Genomic DNA, 6,000 nt, shown 5'->3' with positions numbered 1-6,000 from the left:
TCCTTCTCAGGGCTGTTCTCCATCCATTCTCTGTGTCACACTGATGCTCAGTAATGACCAACACCAAAAGAAAGTGAGTCAAGAATTGGGATTGATTAGGAAAGGAATGGGACCCAAAGCAGAAAAATGGCATCGCACCATTGTGGTTTGACTGTACTGTACGTGCTGGTCACCTCCTCTGAGAATGGCTAAGTGAGGGCTGGAGAAGGCTCAGAGATGGGTGGCTGGGCAGATTGAAAGGCGGAGGCACCTTTCACTTGAGGAACACGTGAGTGGGCTAGGACTCCTTAGATGAGTGGAGACTTGCAGGAGGAAGGGGAAATAAATAGGTCAGGTGTGGGGGTCACCAGTACAGAGAAAGACCAAGTGTGCACGGTTGGTTACAGTGCAGGACTGTAACAGTGGGGGTGTTCTGCAGGGCTGCTGTGTGTTCTTGCCATGTTCTCCTGCTTCACTGGACTTCTGCTTATGGCCATAAGCAGTGACACAGAGCCTGGTGTGGCTGTATCTGTGGCTGTATCTACTACCTCCGTGCAGCAGAGCAGGAGCCCATGGGAGCTGCTGGGGCTGTGCAGAGCCCTTTCCAGATGGAAAAGGGGCCCCCAAAGTGCCCAGGGCAGCTGCAACAAGCTGTTAATGAGGGGAGATGACATGGTCCTCTGGGGAAAAGAAAATGGAGAAGGATCTGCTTCCTTCTCAAACTTGATTGTGAGGGTGGTCAGACACTGGAACAGGTTGCCCAAGGAAGTTGTGGATGCCCCCTCCCTGGAAGTGTTGAAGACCAGGTTGGATGAGGCTTTGAGCAACCTGATCTAGTGGAAGGTGTCCCTGCTGATGGCAGGGGGGTTGGAACTGGATGGTCTTTAAGGTCCCTTCCAATCCTAACCATTCTATGATTCTTTGACTAGGGTCTGGTCTTGCCCTGGTTCCTGAGACCCACCGCGCACGAGAGGCCTGTCCCGCTGCACAGCAGCTCCCCGGCACGCGGGTGCTGCGGGCAGTGGCGTTCCTGAGCCATGGTGGGATGCAGAGCAGGGACCTGGCTGTGCTGTAACCTTGTGTGCTCCCTCTTTGCTGAGGGCTGGTAATGGTTTTGATCATCCCTCCACCTCATTGAGAGACTGGTACAAACAAAATCCAAAGTGGGTCCGTGTAAGGACGTGAGGGCCTTTGTTTGAAGGTCTGGATGTGGTTATGGGGTGTGCTGTGATCTGGCTTTTAAATGGTGGGTCTGGTGTGTTGGGGAGGCTGCTGAAAGGCTCACCTGTTCCCAATGAGCATCCCCTCCCCTGAAGTGTTCAGCTTCAGTTTGACTGTGGAGTAGAACAGAAGCTTTGATAACTAAATCCCATCTGTCTTTCTGTCTCCTCTAGAAAAACAACCGCCTTTACCAGGTCTCCGTGGGGCAGTGCATGAAGGTGGTAGATCCGCTTAGCCACAAAGGGTACGTGACCATGGCCATCTGTGATGGGTCCCTTCCTCAGCAGTGGCATTTTGAGAGCTGAGGCAGCGAGGATGCGGCTGAGAAGCATTAAGCCAAGACCCGATTCCCCTTCAGCCATGGTTTTGAGTCATTCTGGAGGGCTTTGCGAGGAGCCCTCAGCTGCTACCCCCGGCCCAGCCATTGTGAGGACCCTTTAGACGTACTGTGCTGTGAAGAGCTGTGTGCACGAGAAGGTCCAGGTGGTGACCGGTCCCTGCTCAGATGCAGCAGTAACAGCCCCTCCACAGAACAACACGTAGAAGTGCAATTGATCATCGGTTCCTTGGATTATCCTGGATTGTTGAACTGGTTTTAAGTAAGAGAAATTATTAGAGCACCGTAATTTAAATTGTGAGATTTTAGCTTTGTGGGTCTTTTAAATGACAATGACAGGAAGGAGTCGTCTCCAAGTACTTCATGTGCAGTATCTCATTAATTTACGTTTTTAGTATGGTTTTCCTGGCCAAATTATTTTACTTTTTTCCTGGAAAATATTTTTATTCCCTTTTATCTTCTGGAAATTGTCATTTGTAATATTTAAATTTAGTTCTTTTGATTTTCAATTTTAGGACATTTAATGTAGTTTAAGTTCTTAGCTGTCATTCGTCACCTCATATTTAAAACAAAGTAACTATTACAAAGTCTATTTTGATGACTCATGACAGTAGCTGCATTTAAAATAAAGTATCATTTTTTTATTAATCTGTATGGCCTTACTCTTTGTAGCTGTTGGACCAGAGAGCACCAGCTTGGAGACTGATGCAAACAAATGTTCACACAGTTTGGGTCTTCCCTTGTTTTCACTTGCTTTTCTTCACAGCCGGCTCTTTCTCCCTCTCTCACGCCTTGGAAGGTTTGACAGATAATTTCTCTTTGTTGGTTTTTTTTTTCCCCTCCACGTCTCTGTTTCCCTTCCCAGGTTCATTTATTCCACTCTTTACCTTTTTTTGACTTCCTGCCTCAGCCCTGGATGCTTCTTCAATGCGTGGAAGCTGCTGCAGGAGAGAAAAGCTGTTCTTACCCAGCCTATATTTTCTTATCCGTGTTTATCACGCCGCGGCGACCAGCCTTCCCTGGGAAGCGCGTTGTCCAACAGCCCTGCCCTTTCGCTTGGCTGGGCAGCAGAAACATTTTCCAACTGCACAAATACTCCAGCATCCACTTATTGACATTTTGGGCAGCGTGAGGCAAATAATGATAATGCTGGAGTGATGATAGACCCACGTCTTCTGCAGAGAGGAGAGATTCCCTTGTGACAGATCGCGTTTGGGCCTTCGGCCGTCTGCCAGGGCAGCCAGCCTGGGGGAGAAGTGCAAGAGGAAGAAAACGAGGAGGTAAGAGGGTCCCACGCCGCTGCGCTGCAGTTGTGGAAGCAGTCACGGGCAGGGAGGAACCAGGTAATTGGGGTTTAATTGTAAACCAGAACAATAGGCTGAAGTGGAAGTTCTTCCAGATAGAGCATTACCGTGGGAATAGTTAAGTTAGACACCAGCCAAGTTCTTTCCTGCCACCAAAAGTCTATAAAAACAACCCAGTTTGCCTCCAGCAGCAGCGGCCTGTACTGTGCGCCTCGCTGGGTCAGGCAGCCCTTGTAGAGGCACCCAGAATCTTGAAATCTGTCCCCAAATTGCTGTCACAGGGCAGTGTGGGGCTGGAACACGTTCACACCGTGTCAGCTCACAGTTGAACTGTTCCAGCAGCAGCGAGGGTGGCATAAAACCAGCCAGCACTATGTGCAGCCAGCTGGAGAGCGGGGTTGTGCTTCCTCACGGGGACACCTGGGTGCCTGTTGTGTGTGGAATTAATTCCAGTCCTTGTTGGGGGTGAAAGGACGGGCTGCAGCTTCGTTTATGCCCGTGTGATTAACCCGACTGCTCCCACGAGCGAGTGTGAAGCAGCAGCGGGTGCTGGTACAGCTGCTCCCGGCCGCGCGCCGGGCTCTCCCCTGGGCTGTGACATTTGTTTTGGCTGTGACATTGGCTGTGTGGTGGCCTTGCTCTGCCTTTTTTTCTGTGGCTTTTATGTTGTCTTTTTTAAAAAAAATGATAAAAAAAATAAAAAAACCCCAAATCCTCAAAGAGGCAGAGCAGAAGCTTGCTTTGTTTATGGTCTGAGTCTGCTGCCACAGAGAATTTTTGACCTTTTGCTCCCGGTGAGGATATTTGGAGGCTGCTGTCAAAACCAGCTCAATACACACTGTTGTTAAGCCTGCAATAATGGAGAAGGATGTAGAACTGATGGGCCACTGAGTTGTAGCTGGAATGTTCCTCAATACAAAAAAGATAAATATTCTGCCTCACTCTTGTATAAATAATTCAGCTTTTTATTTTTATTTTTTTCTTTAAATTATTGCTGCCCACGTTTGCAGTGCTGCGTGCGTGGGCCTGCAGCTTCAGCCCGGGGTCGTGGGGCTGGGCAGCGCTGGTTTCCAGGAGCAGGTGGAGGCGATGGCATTTTGGGTGGTGTCAGTCGTTTCTGCAGTGAAGGATTTTTGGCCACAGCTGTGTGGGTTCAGTGCTGCAGCCAGGTCAGTGCACGCAAAGGGGAAGGACTTTTCATAAGGGCAGTTAGTGACAAAACAAGGGGAAATGGGTTTAAACTGAAAGAGGGGAGGTTTAGATTAGATATTAGGAAGAAGTTCTTCACTGTGAGGGTGGTGAGACACTGGAACAGGTTGCCCAAGGAAGTTGTGGATGCCCCCTCCCTGGAGGTGTTTAAGGCCAGGCTGGATGAGGCTTTGAGCAACCTGGTCTAGTGGAAGGTGTCCCTGCTGATGGCAGGGGGGTTGGAACTGGATGATCTTTAAGGTCCCTTCCAACCCAAACCATTCTGTGATTCTAAAATGTGAACAAGCGAGGGTTATAAATCTTCTCTGAGAACACCCAGTCCTGAATCGGTTGGTTGTTCTCAGCCAGGCCCTGTGTGAGCTGTCTGGGATGAGGTGGAAATCCATCATTTTCTTCCTGTATCTGAGTGACCGCTCAGAGCTGACCCTTGGGAAGCACAGAAGGAAAAGCCTTCTCCTGGGCTATAGGCTGTCGCAGCGCTCACTGTGCCGCTGTCATACTGAGAATTTATTTGTCAGCTGCACCTGGGACTGATTTTTAAGCCTCTGTGTCAGACATTTCCTTCTTGATGACCCATGGAGTTGGTAGTGACTGTGGCTGACTGTTTTTTTTTTTATGGCTCATATTTAGTTTAGATTTTAGTTTAGATTGGATGTGAGGAAGAATTTCTTTGCTGAAAGGGTTCTGAGGCATTGGAAGGGGTTGCCCAGGGCAGTGGTGGAGTCCCCATCCCTGGAGGGATTGAAGAGTCGTGTAGACACAGTGCTGAGGGACACGGGTTAGTCGGGGACTTGTCAGTGTGAGGTTAATGATTGGACTCAATGATCTTAAAGGTCTTTTCCAATCTAGGTGTTTGTGTATTTCTCTCACATTTCCAAGGTTGGCTGCTCTGTGCCAGCTCTGCACACGCTGCCCAAACAGCCCAGCAGGATGAGGGGAGACTTGGAAGGGTTAAAAGTGAGAGAATTCGTGGGTTGAGATACAGAGACTTTAATAGGTGAAGCAAAGCAAGGAATTCATTCACTAATTCCCATGGGCAGGCAGGTGTTCAGCCATCCCCAGGACAGCAGGGCTCCATCACACGTAACGGGGACCTGGGGAGACAAACACCCTCACCCCGATTACATGCTGAGCATGACAGTCATACAGTGTGACATGTCCCTTTGGTCAGGTGGGGTCTGTCCCAGCTGTGTCCCCTCCCAGCTTCTTGTGCACCCCCAGCCTCCTCACTGGTGGGGTGGGGTCAGAGGCAGAAAAGGCCTTGACTCTGTGTGAGCTGCTCAGCAATAGTGAAAACATCTCTGGGTTGTCAGCGCTGTTTGCAGCACAAACCCAAAGCACAGCCCCGTGCCAGCTGCTGTGAAGACAATTAACTCCATCCCAGCCCAAACCAGCACAAGCAGAATACAGTATTGTCTATTTTTTAATTACCTTTTGCAGGTTTTCTGGGGGAAGCAGGATTGCAGGGAATTCTGTCTGGTAGGTGCTCAGGACGTGGCACCCAGGTGTAAAATGGAGGGGGCAGGTTGCATTGGAGAAGGGGGGGGGAGCGCAAATGCTTCTCGTTGTCGGAAGCTGACAGTGAAATCCAGAAAGAACCAGAAACCAGACGCCCCAAATGAACACAGGAGGATGTAATTTATAGATGTAAAATATTTTTATTTGTAAATGCTGATCTTCTAAATCTGTTTCCACAAATTCCAAAACCCATAACACTCTGTATACTTCAAAAAATTCTTCTTTTTTTGTGTTGTTTTTTGTGTGGTTTTTTTTTTTTGCCAACATTAGATACTATTATACAGAACAGAAAAAAACTGTAGGACAAATACTGGTAGGATGTTGGAATATTGTACAAGAGAAGAAAAATATTCAAGAAACAATTTCATACAGCTATTTATCAAGAGAAAAATATATACAATTGATTTATTCTGTAAGATAAAAATACATCAT

The sequence above is a fragment of the Antrostomus carolinensis genome, unplaced genomic scaffold, assembly GCF_000700745.2.
Source record: "Antrostomus carolinensis isolate BGI_N321 unplaced genomic scaffold, ASM70074v2 scaffold32248, whole genome shotgun sequence".
NCBI lineage: Eukaryota > Metazoa > Chordata > Aves > Caprimulgiformes > Caprimulgidae > Antrostomus > Antrostomus carolinensis.
This window is presented reverse-complemented; position numbering follows the sequence as displayed.